Source organism: Lichenostomus cassidix, chromosome 5 (assembly GCF_008360975.1).
Source record: "Lichenostomus cassidix isolate B80296 chromosome 5, HeHo_3.0, whole genome shotgun sequence".
Lineage (NCBI taxonomy): Eukaryota > Metazoa > Chordata > Aves > Passeriformes > Meliphagidae > Lichenostomus > Lichenostomus cassidix.
Genome location: NC_139486.1, coordinates 35,377,110 through 35,391,702, shown reverse-complemented (window position 1 = coordinate 35,391,702; position 14,593 = coordinate 35,377,110). Strand labels below are relative to the sequence as shown.

General features: G+C 40.0%; 1 protein-coding gene across 1 annotated transcript in view; it reads left to right on the top strand.

Annotated features, from left to right (window-relative positions):
* Positions 1 to 1,406: 1,406 nt before the first annotated feature.
* The window catches only part of DPF3 (double PHD fingers 3), a 194,102-nt gene continuing 180,915 nt past the window's right edge, over positions 1,407 to 14,593 (top strand). Inside the window, exons 1-2 of the mRNA XM_085062237.1 lie at positions 1,407 to 1,956; positions 3,584 to 3,633. The gene's annotated coding sequence lies outside the window, so the exon portion shown is untranslated. The remainder of the gene's footprint in view (positions 1,957 to 3,583; positions 3,634 to 14,593) is intronic.

The window sequence follows — 14,593 nt, the reverse complement described above, 5'->3', positions numbered from 1 at the left end:
AACCAAGTTAGAAGAAAATACAGGACTGTTTAAATTATCAGTTCTGCTTTTAACAGAGATGGTAAAAACCACTGGTGACCCCAGTGCTCCACACTGTGCTGTTTGGCACCAAGTTCATCACGTTGCATAAACTGGACATATAACAGTTGCTGAGCACATCCCATACAAAATTCTAGCATCAGGTTAAGGGGATTTTGGTCAGTGACACTTACTTACCTTTTTCTCTGTATTTCCAGTTTTGGAGAGATGTTATCTCCCATATTGTTGTTTGATATTGTGCCTGTTAGAGCAGTTTTTATTACTATTATTAAGTGTTTACTGAGTGCTTGCATCGTGACTGATGCAAGCCTCGAATAGGACAGCAGAGTAGACAGAGTATGGATCTACATGTATCTGCATTGCAGGGACTGGGTTTGGAGATGTGTGGCACTAGGTGTACCTGCTGTGCCTGCAAACGACCCAGTTTCACAGGGCCAAGGCACTGTGAGCACGATGAGAGCCCTGCAGCTCTGACCAGTTGCAACAGCTGAGGGCAAAGACTTTTACCTGGAGCGTGGAGGTTTTAGTAGGTACAAGCCATAACAATTGCCTATACTTGTGCCTTCCTTTCCTGAAAGAAAATCAAACAAGTCCTCGGGCCAGTCCTCTGGTGCATACATTTTGAGTAAATGAAAAAAATTCAGTTATTTCTTGTTGGGGTTTGTGGAGTTCAACACCAACAATCCACAACTATTGTGATAATAGCTGCAAGTTCCCCACACCCCTTTCTTAACGACTGTACTTGTCACCTATTGTCCTGCCTTCCCTACTCCACATAGTCCTAGCCACGCCCCCAGTTTTCCCTATTGGTTCCTGTACCCTAACCCCACGTGGTCCTGGCCACTCCCTCGGGTTTCCCCTATTGGTTCCTGTACTCCTAACTCCGCCCCTGTACCTCCCCTGTACCCAGAGGTCACTGGGCCTGTGTGCTGTCCCTGCCCCTCTCTGTTTCCCTATAAAACCCCTTACCCTCTGCCATCTTGCTGTCTATGCTCCACGTGTGTTTATGCTCCACATGTGGCTGCATGTGAGGCCTTCGCCCTCGAGGCATCTCTGCCTCGGGGAGGTCGTTGGCCTCTGCTGCACCATGCGAATAAACATCTTCCATGGACACAACGCATAGACCCTCCTCGCCTCCTTTATCACCGCCGGTTGTGGAAGCAGACCAGAGCTAGCCTTATGGCTCCCCGGCCGGTGAGAGCGCAGTGTCCAGCCCTGGGACAGAGGGTTTGGAGCACTGAGGCGCTGAACCGGGCTGGGTAGAGAAGCTCTAGGGTAAAGTCTGCTGTAACATCCTCTAAACCACAACACACAACAATTCCAGTTGCTTTCCTTGGGGCACTTAAGTAACTGCATGACCACAAATGATGTTGCGATCAGTGAGGTTTTATCAGGATCCATCCTCTTTGAAAGCCCTGGAAATTACTATTACACACTGTGTTGGGTGATTTGATGACTGCTTAAAAAATTTCCCTTCTCTTGCTATTCTCAGGAAACCACGAGTTTGGGAGGCTTCAGGTCCCAGTTCTGTTTAGTTGAGACAACACATAGGAGGTTTGGAGTTTTTCTAATTACTGATTTCTTGCTTTTAGGGTGTGCTTCAGTGAGTAACTCTCTGCTGACAGAAGAGGAGGATCAGCTTGGCAGATGCTGGCTGTGGTTCTTCTCATCTTTCTACAGAGGCTGAGACTGACACTCTGCAGGGGAGAATCTTTGTCCCTAGCAGTTTATCAACTTGAGACATCCCAGTGACTGTCCCCTTGGAGTCCAAAGCCTATAAAATCAGTGCATCCCAGATCTCTTTTGATAACTGGTGAGAGCTGAGGCTACGTGCTGACCACCTTTGTTCCTGCCAGTGAGAGGTCTTGAACAAGAAACATCTCTGAAGTGAACCAAAATTGAATGACCATGCTCCAGGTCAGTATTCTACAGAATTTCAGGTACTTTTTACTGAGTTGTTCTCTGTGCTATAAGGCACAAATTCACCTTGGTTCACAGAGACCTCTCCTGTGTCATGGTGCTTGGAGTCCTCTCTTCACCTAATTTCTCTTATCCAGTAGATGGAAGGGGAGAGGATGAGAAAAGAGTCATGTGAGGATTTTGCTACCCTTCTTTTTCTGTTCTTATTACAGAAAAACATTCTTTGATATTTTCTTTGTCTGAATTCCTTTATAATCCTCGTTTGTAACAACATGTCATCACAGATTACAATCCAGATATTTTTCTGTCAAAAGCAAGGAGAGAAGAAGAGTTGGTGGTAGGAGAGAACATATTGCCTTGCTTGTATTGTTAAAATATATATATATGCTGTAAGACTTTAGTTTATCCTCTGGAAAAACAGGAGCTTTAGATTTATCTCTGTATGTTCTGGTCTTGCCCACGCTGTACTGTTTGTAGCCAGACCATCAAAAACTTCACAGACTGAGTTACCAGACTTGTCCAAAGAGCTGGGTAAGGTGTCTGTCTCCCTTACCCAAGAGTGGCAACTCTCACTGCTGACAGAGCACAGCCTTCTGCATGTCCAGCATGTTCATTTCTGCGGTGCCAAGGCCCCGGAGAGTGTCTGGGATGAGCAGGATCTTCATTGTCTCCCCAGTGATCACAAGGAGGCACAGCAGTGGTGCCTCTTGCTTGGTCTCTGCCCAAGAGCTGCCAGGGAGTTTCAGAGCCCATGTGAAATGGCCTGCATGGCCTGAGAGTGCAAAGGGAACAAAGGGCAAAAATCATCTTTGTAGCCACCATGGTCTTCAGTGGCTGCTGCACCAGGGAGACCACTGAGAGCAAGAATCACTGGGGCTGGGATAGAGACTGTAGGGCTTGAGCTGAAATCATTTGGGCTGGGAAGTGGAGTGGAGGGCTGGAGCTGGAATCACTGAAATACCCAGAACAGTCTTGCTGCTGCTGCCACTTGGAGCTGACTAGAAGAAACAGAACAACTAAAATCCCCAAAACACAACAACAACAAAACAGGAGATAAAAACTGGAATCTCACTAGATATTAAGGGAACAGTTGTAGAGAGACTCCAGATCCATGTTGCAGAAACTTGGTGAGTGCAGAGTGGCAGCTCTGGGGCTGCTGTTGCCAATTTGATAGAGAAATGCAAGTGTTTATCTCCTGTGTTTCCTGGTGTAGCTTCTATGAGTATTGGAACCCAAGAATCCGAAGGGCCTGATGGGATTTATCTGAGAATTCTCTGAAGAGCTATCTGATGTCTTCACAAGGCCTCTCTCAGTGATTTTTGGATGGTCTTGGGAATCTCTTAGACTCTCAAGCACATGGTGTTGACCCTTGGGGTGGTCCTGTACTGGGCCAGGAGTTGGACTTTGATCCTTGTGGATCCCTTCCAACTTAAGATGTTCTGTGATTCTATAAAATCTCTCTCCCTAGAAAGACAAGCTGAAATCCAGACTCTGGTGCTGAATTTAATGCAGGTAACTGTGTCTATCTTAAATGAGCTCTTGATAACCCTGATTTGGAAGGGATGTTAAAGATACTTCAATTTTTGATACAGGAAGAATAATTTACTTTGTCATTTTGTTTCAGACTTGTTACTCCTGTGACGCAGCGCAGGCTTCGTGCACCGGCTAGGTTTTGTAAGTCTGTTCAGAAATGGTCATGTTTTCATACTACATTTTTCTTTCAAAATAGCATGCTGTCTTTTGAATGGCAAAGTGCTGGATACATGGGTAGTCCTTTTGAATATTTTTCATGTTTTAGCTAAATATCTTAAATATTATTTATGTGCAGCATGAACCATTACTTAACACTCTGAAATGTCTTTTGTGGTTTTTTTACTTCTGTTATTGTTACTTGTGGGCCCAATCTAAGGACTATTAAATATGTAACAATATTCACCTGTCCTGATGGTGGTGTAGGCTTATGAAAATTGTGTGTGTGTACACATAGATGAACGTATCTCTGTCTACAAAACCAGAATTCATTACCACATATTTCAGCGTGTGGGTGGAGAGAATGCTAATTTGAAGGCATGAGATTTGAAAGTGATATTGACCACAGAGATGTCTGTGCTCTGCCATGTTTCCTGTGGTGCTCTAGGTCTGACATGTCAGTTCAAACTGGCCCCTTTAGTTAATTTTATTGCCTTTGTGATTTTTTTGTTTTGTTTTTGTTTTGGTAAAAGATCATGTCTGCAGATGGTGAAGTGATATGTCAAGCTGGTAGGGATGCTTTGGAGGCTTTACACTGCCAGAACACTCAACTGGATCTTTTATTCCATGTAGAGCCATTGTAGAGTAGAATATACTGATGGTGAAGAAATCTGTGTTGAATAATGCCATCCTGCCCCTTTCTAAGCGGAAAACTCAAGATGTGCATTGGAAGGTCAAGCTCATGGTGTAAATAATGCTGTCTTTAGAGTAGTGGCAGCTGGCAGCTTAGTCCTTTTTTCCTCCAGACTAATTTGTTCACCTTACGGGCCTCTACTACACAAAGTGCTTGCAGTTACAAGATGGATTTCTAGTCTTGTATTTAAAATGTGCCAGGAAAAGGACTACTCAGCATCTCCAAGGAAGTATTCTCTTTTGGGGTCAAATCTCATGTGCTGCTTCATATTCTCCCTTGCTTGCTTTGGGTATTAAGATTGTACTTTTATACAGAGAGAGGTGAACTGTTTTTGTTTTACGCATCAATAGCAGATGTCAAGGCTCTGACAGTTGATCTCCCACTGGAAGAAAAATTTGTGACATGGACCTTGGGAATTATCTTTTTTAGCAGACCTCCATATTAAATACATGAGATTTTTAACAAATGTAGAGACTGATGATATTGCGGGGAAAAAAAACCTTCTCCAGAAATTTCAGTCTGGAAGTCAGTGTTTTGCTTTCAGAAAATAACTTTTTCTTTGAAGTTCACAGCCACTAAAGACACAGTGTTACAGGGCTACTAATACCTCATTTCTCAAAGTCTATATTCTGCTCATATCTAAAGGAAGGCAAGTAATTTGAGAGACTTGTGTGCAAGGAGGCATTATAATTGTATGAGTGTGGTTCTCAGAAATGGACAGTAAATGAATACAGTGCTGTTTATTAGCATGAGCTTCCTCAACTGTCCTGTATGCATTGTGTGCTGTAGATATTCCCTTTGTAAAAGTACTGTTTGAATGATGCAGGAGTGACTTGCATAATCTCTCTCCTCCCACCTCATCGTCTTTGAAGATGTGTGTTGGAATTTCTTGTTTCAAGATTTTTTTTTTTGATTGTTGGTTGCTTCCTTAAAAAGAAAAACACAAAAAGAACCCGGAAAGGGAATGAAAGTTTTAATAGGTAAGAAATTTTCACTCAGTCCTTCTGACTCCTCTCTCAGGGAGAACATGGCAGGAGGAGGAGGAAGCTCGGCTCCGTGTATGCAGACTGGTGTGGGAGGCTTCCTGTTACTGATGTGTAAAGTAGGGAGAGCAAGTTTCTTTTGAGGACTTTCAGGAGCACATCCTGAAGGAAGAAGGGTGGGAGGAGGGAAGGTTACCATGGGAAAGCAGTCTCCATATATCTCTGTGTTCTGTAGAGGGTCTGTGTGGGTTCTTTGATTTGTTTGGTGACAGGAGGATTTGAAGGGAAGTTAAAGGTAACTGCAGATACCTGGTCTCATAATGATAGTGTGTATTGTCTACTTGTGTCTTAAATACTATTTATATGCCTGTATTACTATAATAATATATAGTAATATATAATGTAAACAGTAATTTATGTTAGTATTTAAATGTTCTGGATGCTTCCAGATGTATCACTGTGGCTCAGTCTTATATTTTGTTCTTAGACTACTGTGCCTTTGGTCATTCTAATTGCATGTGTACCCTGATATTTATGATGGGCATTGACATTGCCTTCTAGTCCACTGGAGTGCCTGTTTCACTGTTGGCTCTGTAGATGCTCTGCTTCATGGAGGCCTTCTAGGCCCTGCTTTTCAAACTGCTGCTCCTGTGGGCACTTAGTAGAGGCCAGGAATAGTGAGCTGTGCTCACATGTAATTACCAGTATAGATACCAGCCTGTAGATTTCAAAGCATGTGCCTAGTACAGAAGGCTTGCCCATGGGAATAGCACACAAGATCTCTCCTGTTAGTACAAACTAATAAAATGAACTTTCTGGACAGTTTATAGTCTGTCATTTCTGTGTACCTGAGGAAAAAAATGAAATAAAAACATATTTTAGAGAAGACATACAGCACTTAAATGAAAACAATAGACTGTTTCTGGGAAGAAATAGTAAATAAATAACTAAATTAAAACAATACTACAGATAGGGTAGTCTTAGCACTGTTTTGTAAGATGATCTTCAAAAGTCTGAAGACAACTGGAACTGCTTATGTATTTTGTAGAGCTGAAGCAGTAATTGTGTCACATACAAGGTGTAATACATCAGTTTGCAGTTCCAAAACAAAACCAAGACCAACTAACAAAACTTTAGCTCTCAGCTTAATTGGGTAGAAATTGAAAGAGGAGGTAGGATATAGAAGATGGTTTATGGGCTTGGTTGAGCTATTGTTTCCCTGAGCAAAGCACTTTCTAATTGGGAGCTGGAAAATTCTGAAGGTCCCCAGAATAAAGAATAGGTAAATAACTGGCTCTAGGGTAATATAAATTCTGTACTATAACGTTGTGGGAAATTAGGAAGGATGACAGAACTCTATGTGAAATGGTTAAGAGTTTCCAGGGCCTTTAAGAGACTACCAGGCCACAGGGTTTGATCTGTGTTAATTACCCAGCAAGATTTAATTGTGTGTGGTATGTAGTTTTTAGTTTGTTGTGTGTTGCTGTTGAGCAGCTAGCAGAGTAATGAAGGCACAAGTTCTCAGTGGTAAGAAGGAATGACCTTTATTGTTTTGATTTCATCACATATATAGAGTTCTCAAAAGTCACCCAGGTTGGTCAGTCAGAAGCCTTCCCCCAGGCCTGATTGGCCAGGCCTGCACTGCCCAAGTTCTGGGACACTGTTCCAACAACATCCAAACTTTATCTTTATTTATAAAACACAAGAAGAATTCTCGTGGGAAAAACCTGTGCTAGCCACAGTTGTGTTTTTTTTCTTTTTTCCTTTTCTCTTCCTGGGTAAAAACTGAGTCTAAGTTGAATAGTGTTTACTTATTTTCTTTAGAGAAAATGCTTGCTTTCCTGAAGCTAAGTGAGATTATGTCAACTGGTAGAGCATCCTCAATTTGAGTACTCAAATATATTTTATCTTTGTTCAGAATGTTGTCTCAGAACAGCTGAAAACAGCACTTCTGAAATTCTTTCAGAAGTGTGGAAGAAAAGGAAAATACAGATTATCATTGAGTTGTGTGTAAGTTCAAAGTCTAGGGGAACTAAGAGAGAAATAACGTAAAGGGTGAGCCTTGTACAGTGATAAATCTGTGAAATAAAATTGCTCCTCTGTGTTCTGCCTGAAATTAAAAGACCAGATTAATGCCTTTATACAGTGTTGCTAGCTCTGCATGTATACTGTGTCGAACAGAGAAGTACCTCCAATTTGAGGATTAGTATCCACTAAAAATTTCTTCTGGAAGGAGTACAGATATTTAGTAACCTTTCTTACAGAGAGTTCTACACTCATGCAGTCATCAGCCCTGTGAAATCAGGGAGGATTATTTCAGAAGCAGTTTTAAGAACTGTTTTGGCATGTTTCTTTCTCAAAAAAATTTTAAAAAATTAAATGGAGATGAAAGAAATAAATGAAAATAGTTGGATGGTCACCTCTATTTTGTTTTGGAATTCTTTTTGACCAACATAGCATAATTTCTTTGGATTGAATTCCATGAGGAAGACTCACTAAAGCAATGATTCTTGCAGCAGTGGTTGGATATACTTGATATGGGAATGTACCATTACAGGAGGGTTGAAAAAGCTTATGTTGGGCAAATAGCTGGAATCTGAGCTTCAGAAATAAGATAAATTTTACAATTAGGTGTGGACCTGCTATTTATTCCTTTTTCCCTCAGGGGAAGCATATATACTGTATGTAGGTATAGACTGAGTAATGTAAATGGTGACTGTACTGAAGGATACTTAAAAATTTTACTAAATAATCAAAACTGCAGTTTTCTGGGTAGGGGTGGGGGGAGTGGCTTAAGCACCAAAAAATCTGACAGGCAAAAACCCCATAGCCCCCCAAACCTGTATGTGTCTATGGATCTTCCAGTTGAAATAGTGGGGATTGATTAAGTCAGTGTGTGGTGGGTTGCAAAGTAGTAATTTCTCTCTGAAAAACTGTCTTAGGTTCCAGAAATGAAATTAATATTTTCAATTTATTAAAATGGTGTGCCTTGCCTTTACACTGTAGAATATACTGGTGCCTAAGTGTTTGGCTCCATCTAGGCCTGTGTGTTGCTTCTAGCCATTACCAGTAACATAGAAGGTGGTGATGCTCTCAGTGTAAACTGCTGTCTTCTGTCTTGAGCATCTAGTGACCCAGGGTCTCATTTGGAAAGAATTAAAAATTTTTCTGGAAAGTCATTGATATACTTTGAATACATTAAACTTCTTTTTTCTCTTTTCTCTTTTCTCTTTTTTCTTTTTCTTTTTCTTTTTCTTTTTCTTTTTCTTTTTCTTTTTCTTCTTTTTCTTTTTCTTTTTCTTTTTCTTCTTTTTCTTTTTCTTTTTCTTTTTCTTTTTCTTTTTCTTTTTCTTTTTCTTTTTCTTTTTCTTTTTCTTCTTTTTCTTTTTCTTTTTCTTTTTCTTTTTCTTTTTCTTTTTCTTTTTCTTTTTCTTTTTTCTTTCTTTTTATTTTTTCTTTTTCTTTTTCTTTTCTTTTTCTTTTTTCTTTTTCTTTTTCTTTTTCTTTTCTTTTTCTTTTTCTTTTTCTTTTCTTTTTCTTTTTCTTTTTCTTTTTCTTTTCCTTTTTCTTTTTCTTTTCTTTTCTTTTTCTTTTTCTTTTTCTTTTTCTTTTTCTTTTTCTTTTTCTTTTTCTTTTTCTTTTTCTTTTTCTTCTTTCCTTTTTCTCTTTTTCTTTTCCCTTTTTCCCTTTTTCCTTTTTCCCTTTTTTTTCCTTTTTTCCTTTTTTCCTTTTTTCCTTTTTTCCTTTTTTCCTTTTTTCCTTTTCCTTTTTTCCTTTTTTCCTTTTTTCCTTTTTTCCTTTTTTCCTTTTTTTTTTCCTTTTTTCCTTTTTTCCTTTTCCGCCTGCACAGTTTTTGCAGGCACAGGACATTCTGGCAAGGAATTTCATAACTTTTACACTACATTAATAAATACTTCCTGTGTTAATTTTGAACACTTGTTTTTAGAAATTTTAGTGCATGCACACAAAAACCTTGTTTTAAGACAGATTGCAAATGCTATGCCCCCTGTTGTAGACTTCTCATGTAAATCCACCTGAGCCTTCTCTTGCAGTCTGAGTTGTCAGGAATTTTGTTCTCACTTTTGGTTGTACAAACTGACTGTACAGAAATTATTCTGTATCTTTTGAACATCCTTGTTATCCTTCTTTGTGCCTTTTCTAGCTCTAAAAAACTGTATAAAGTATTGACGAATTAAGCATATTATAGATTTCTGTGTTGTGGCACAATGCCCAGAGTGTGTCATCTTTGACTTGTGGTTCGATAGTGAGCTGCTCTTGATTCCTAGTTATATCCCAAGATCTTGTTCTTGACTGGCAATAAATAATTCAGAGTCTGAAGGTGTACATGCAGTGTTAGAACTTTTTAAAATGTGTCAATTTGTCACACATTTTATCTGCCTTTTAATGTCTCCAGAGTCAGTTTCTCATCTCTGCCCCTTCCCCTCATCTGAAAACCTCCAAACCAAAAAAGTGGGAAAGATGTCTCCTTCTGAGTTCAGTTATATAGGAAGAATAAAGTTCAGTTCCAAAGCTTTTCTGCAGGTTAATTGGAAATAGTCGCTGAAACCCTCTGCCACCTTTCAATGCCCTTTCAGTTGGTGGACTGAGGGGGAGCTTGCTTTAGGGGAGAGTTTGGAAAAAAATCCATTACTTCCAGGTTCCCAATTCTAGTGCTGATGAAATAACTTGGAATCCAGTAGAAATGAAATGTGACTGAAAGTAAATGGTTACAGGCTTTCTGAATTATTGCAAAATGGTTTGATGGAAAGAAAAAGTCTCATTGGAAAGAGGTTACTAAGTGGCCTTAATTTCTTTCTGCCTGTTGCTGGTAGTGGCAAGCCAGTGCTACAGGGACTGGAAAATATGTTATTAAAATTTTTGTATGCAGCACATACACAAAGAATGTGGCTGTCCCTAAAGAGGATAAGAGCTTGGTATTTGCAGTTAAAAATAATTTATTCAGGCTTAGCTAATGCTGCAGAATCTGGTGGTCCCTTGTGCTGCTGACTTGTAGTAAGCTGCGGCATGCAAGGTGTGGTGTAGAAGAAATGCATAGCTTTCTGATTGCTCCTTGAATGTGTGCCATGAATACACTGTATTAGTGGTGCTACAGTTGATAGAATCTAAGGATAGAAGCAATTGGATACAGATACTCTTTTATCTAAGCTGTACTAGTCTTAACATGTTAGATGCATCCTACTCATTAGGAGGAATGAACTCATAAATGTTCCAATTTAAAGTCACCTCTGTAGTATTTCTTAAAACATTATTAACTGACTTGCTGGCTGGTGAAACCAGCTGTTTTCACTTCTATTTGTGAAGTTCAGAGATGTACCTGGCAGTTGTGTTGTGTTTGTGTGACAACTTCAGGATGACAGCACCAGTGGATGGGTAGCTTAGCCAGTATAAACCTCTGGCTGCGTAAGTAGCTCTTCTGCACCTGCATGGAACAGTGTCTGTGACAGTAAATCCTGTTTGATGGCCTAGATGCTCCTCTCTTGTGCAGAATTTTTTGCAGCTTTGTTCATCTCTGAAGGTTACAGGAAGTGGGAGACTTGGCTTGTGTAGTTTGTTGGGTTAACTTGGCCCAGCTTGCTCCTCTGGCCAACCAAGCAAGCTGCAGACAGCTGCAGTTTTGCTGTGCGTCATGGGTAGGTAGCAAGCAGGCAAGACTGGCCATGGAGTAGGGAGACACACCCTGATAGATCTGATGCAAAGCCTATTTAATTCTCTAGAATTATTTTTATGGAATGTGGATTAGGTGCTAAATCCTGGAATAGCATTTAAAGGTTTCTTATCTAAGAGCACCGAATCCCCTGAGAGGCACAAAACACACCACTTCAGTTCACTTTGCTGAGCCAAAGCAAACCTACTGACTTAAAGTATCAAAATAATATGCACGTTATGATTTTGGGTAATTTAGAAGTACTCTAGGTCAGACTTGTGGTGTGACTACCTAAACTAATCTGGGGGGTGAATCAGGCACTGTCTTATTTTCAGATGTAGTAACTTGACAATGTCCTTTAATATTCCTGATGTTAATGGACAAATTACAGGTCTTATTTATTTGACTTCTTCACTACATTTTGTTTCAACCTGTTGCACCACCTGCTTTCCTGTAGGAGTCTTTTTGCATGCACATCCCTTTTCCTGGACAGAGGAATAGTGCTCTGGGTTGGTTACTGTCGCTGGCTTCTTGTCAGGCTGGATGGCAGGTAGATGTCATCCTACCCTGCCACTAACTATTGACTGGTTAAGATGTGAATGGGAAGGCTGGGTAGAAAAGAAGGATTTGCTCTGTGTTGGTGTGACAGCAGAAGTATCCTGCCCAGCTTCCAAAATGCTAGAGAGTAGTACCGGGTGAGTTGATGTCATGGCAAGTGACAAATTATTTCATCACAGTCCTTCAAGCTGTGTCTGCTTCAGCTGAATTTGGGCTAAGTGGGAGGGCTTGAGACAGTTAGGCCACTAAATTTTTTCCCCCTGGAAACAATTGGCTGGGGTAAATGTTTTGTTTACCTTTATTCTTGGAGGAAGAGCTTGAGTGGGTTTTTTTGTGGTCTGGAGGAAAAAAGAAAAAAAAGCATTAACTGTTGATGTGTTGTTTTTTCTGATTTAAGGAAATAGTATTTTCATAATAAGCTTGAAACTACTTTGATGACTGGAAACATATGACATATGCTATAACATATGAACTTTTAAAATAAGAAATATCTAATCTTGAAATTGTAAACTTGAGTTTGTAAAGGGTTTCCGTTGGATGATATTGGTTTTGGGTGTTTTACAGTATTATAAACGGAATGACACACTAATATTTATGAGAAGTCAGTTTAAATACTGCAACGGGCTCCTTTGTGATTTAAGACTTAAATAAATGTCTTGCAGCCTTCTTGATTCTATAGGCTATAACTAAAGTCATGTGTTTTTTGAGATATGCATTATAAATCCAGAGTGACCCTGAATACAGGTTGTTAATCTTTCTTTAAAGATCATTGTATGGTGAAAAAATCCTAAACTTTATAGAGATGTCTTGTATGTTTTTCGTCCTTCTCTTACCTGATTGTTCCTGACTAAAAATTTTGGCATGAAAACACTGCCTTCTGTGTAAGTGTTCCTCTGATCCTTTTGTTTTGTTTTTCACCTGAAGCATCATCATCATCCCTATAAAATCAGTGTTGGCTGCTGTATGAATAATTTAAGTGTTACAAACAGAACTATGATTTCAAGTGAGCAGAGAAAAAGCAGATAAAACACTTCAAAAACTGGCTTTCAAGGAGTATCTATGTACCAAAGATAAACTGTAAAGCTTAGTGAAAACAACTAATAATGCTGTGTATATACCACTGGGTTTTTTTAAAAGTTCTCAGATGTAGTTTTGGGATTGTCCCAAGGCTTCCAGCATGATTTCAGAGGTTAAATGATAGTCTTTAGATGTGTGTTCATGCTTGTGTGTGCATGCCGAAATGCTGGAGAGGGAGAGTGTGTGTGTGTGTGTGTGCGCAAAAAGAATGGTCCAAATACAAGTCTTGAGGTGTAACCTTTTTGTCCTAGTGCTAGGACATGTATTTAGGGTTCTGGGGAAAAGCAGAATGGTACACAATACTGCATCACATATATATATATATATGATACTGTATATACAACATATTAAAAAGTAAAAGTAATATTATGGTGTCAAAGTCTAGCCTTCCCCTAGCATCCCAGCACCTTTCTGACGCTAGTTTTTCATGGCTCAGGCAGTTGTGGTTTCTACAGAAAATCTGTAAAGCCAAATACCTCGCACCAAATTCACCGAGACGTCAGAATTTTAGGGCCATGAAGGCACAGAGTCACTCGACCTTATGACTGCTAAATTTAAGGCACCTCGTTCACTGTCGCTGTCGGAAAGGCAGAAATTGTTCAAATGCTGCAACTTCTCTAAGCGCGCCCCCTGGCAGTGCCACGCGGGGGCGCCCCGGGGCCGAGCCGTGCCGCCGGCCTGCCCAGGTGCGCGGGGCGGGGAGCGCTGGGCGGGAGGAGGAGGAGGAGGAGGAGGAGGAAAAGGAAGGGCAAAGAGGCAGGAATATGCCGTGCAGGGTTTGCCGTGACCTCAAACGCCTCACGCCCAGAAGTACTCACCGTATGTAATACACATCGAGTCTTAATTCGGACACACCCGCAGAATCGTGTTGTGTACTTGGGGAGTTAACAGATAAATTAAGCAATGGCTCTGTAGCAGGACAGATTTGTGTCCACATTGCTCTTTGCAGGTTTCTTTGAAACTCTTTTTGTTTTTATTAAGCCCATTCTTTCATAACGAAATACTGTATCTAGGCCAAATTCTGCACTTACGGATACAAAGAAATGCTGATTCTTTTCAGGTGAAATTGTCAGACTCTTGACATTGACATAAGATAGTACCACTTTCTCCTCTGGTTTGATTTTGAGAACAGAATATGAAAATTTGCACAGAAGATCTGAACAGCAACATGCATATGTTTTAAATGCTGTATATAAATACAGATGATGTTTTACTTTAGTTTACACCACTATAAGTGCAGAATAAATTTTATGGCAGAATAAACTGGATTTGATTGTGACAGTGTTGGACAACCCTTCCTCCTGTTGAAGGCGACTTTGGCAGAACCAAGCCTTTAGGTTAGAATTGCATATTAAACATGGGAACAGAACCTGACTGGCAGGGATTTTTCTGTTTGTTTTTAACATCTGTAGCCCAAACGTTCAGCTTTAAGGAGACTAAGGCTAGGCCCCTGAATCCAATAAGTCCCAGAGTTACCTAATGGGAAACACTAGACACAAGGGCCCATATGGAATTTACGCTATGTGAGTTGAGGCTTATATAGCTATATTGCAGCATTCTAAAGTACTCCAGTCTGCTTTTCCAAGGTGTCCTATTGTTCTGGGCTCTTAGATTTAGTGACTTGGCATTAGTCCTATAATCCTCTGAATCTAGATTGTTTCTTTATAATATCCAAGTCTCAGCAGCCATTGCTTCCTAAATTATTTTCCAGTCCTGTTTGATACCTATGTGACTTCTCTTCCCAGGCTTCTTCCCACTAGGTATTTAACAGTATTGCTCACCTCTAGCAATGAATGGTATCAATGATTATGTGTACATATCTTGGTGTTTTGCTGAACTAGGGTCTACTTTTCTTGAGATGATTTTTGAAGATGGCATAAGGCTTCCACAAACCTTTAAGCAGATGTTTTAGGATATTTTTGTAAGAATATGACTGAAAACAAAGCTTTGCTGGTAGGTTAGAGTATA